The sequence below is a fragment of the Apteryx rowi genome, unplaced genomic scaffold (genome assembly GCF_003343035.1).
Source record: "Apteryx rowi isolate R43461 unplaced genomic scaffold, aptRow1 scaffold_2, whole genome shotgun sequence".
Taxonomy (NCBI): domain Eukaryota; kingdom Metazoa; phylum Chordata; class Aves; order Apterygiformes; family Apterygidae; genus Apteryx; species Apteryx rowi.
Genome location: NW_020448307.1, coordinates 2,754,244 through 2,755,656, shown reverse-complemented (window position 1 = coordinate 2,755,656; position 1,413 = coordinate 2,754,244).

Genomic DNA, 1,413 nt, shown 5'->3' with positions numbered 1-1,413 from the left:
CGCCGGCGCCCGCCGCCGCTCCCCATCCCGCGGGCCCTGGCGGCGCCGCGGCCCCGCCGCTGAGGAGAAGTCGCGCGCGGGCTGCGGGGAACTTGCCGGCCGGAGCGGGACTCCCTGCGCCCGCCCGCTCCCAGGGCGGTTGGCCCCTCCGCCGACAGGCTCCTCCCTCCCCGCCCGCACAAAGCCACGCGGGCGGGCGGGCGAAGAGTTTCGCGCTGCGGCGCCGGCGGCTCCCCCGCTTCGCTCCGCGCCCCAAGACGGACGCAGTCGCCCCCTTATGGCACCAGCTAGCCGCCGACACAGTTGTGGCTCCGGCCCCCCCGCCCCTGCTTGCCCACCGCAAAGCCCACCCTAACAGAAAAGGCCGAGAGCGGGCTCTTTAACCCAGAGTATCAGCCAGAAGGGTGGGGGGGGCGGGGGAGGGGGCGTGGCCTAGTCAAGGCCCGCCCCGCGCCTCGGCGGGGTGGGGTGGGGAGGGGGGCTGGCTCGCGCAGCCGCGCGGAGGGAAGGCTCGCGAGGGTTGGGGAGGGGCTGTGCGCATGCGCATGGGGCCGGCGGGCGGTGCGCTCGTGCTGAGGCGAGACCCGCCTCTGGGGGAGGGGGCGGGGGGCGGCGCAGCTTCGCCTCGAAGCTGGCGGGGGGGGAAACGGTCGCCGTTGTGGTGATGCCTCCTGTGTGCACAGCGCCGAGCACCCCCCTGAGGAGGCCGGGTCACACTCCGGGCGGGCGCGGGTCTGGGCGAGCAGCGGCAGCCGTTACGGGCTGGCGCGCGGGTCTGGGGAGCAGCGGCAGCCGTTACCGCCTGTCAGCGCGCAGCTTCTCCTCACGCCGCGCCTCGGCGGGCACTCCCCCCGGGACCCCCCCCGGGCACGCTTCGTGTCCCCGCTTTTCAGCCCAAACTGACCGCTTCCCGCTCAGATTGCGTCCCGGCCTCCAGTGGGACATGCTCCTCCCGGTATCCCCGCTTGCTTGGGCAGGGATTCTTTTTCGCAGGACACCATGTATTGGCACACGGTTTCTTAATGGCCACACCTATATTTTGAGTGAGTTCCCATCTTTTTTTCTCTTTTTATAAAATATTTCATCTTTTTATAAATATTTGTCATCTTTGAGTTTTTTTAAGAGCCCGGGACTTCCAGATCTGAGGCATCAACATGTTCACATTTCACAAGATGCTTCAGCATATCACTGTGTTACCCACTGAGGACTCATAGGCACAAGTATTTAATATCGGCTATATCAAGATAAGTTCAGGCCCTTGCAGAAATATGCCGGCCTCTTCAGAGGAACACACTGTTCAGCAGTGCACTGCAGAGTTCAGGTATGCAGAACCTTGCTTCAGGGTGGAAAGAAGACAATACCTACCAAATTTGGAGTTTAACCTTACATAAAAAGCAGCTACATTGCTCAAAA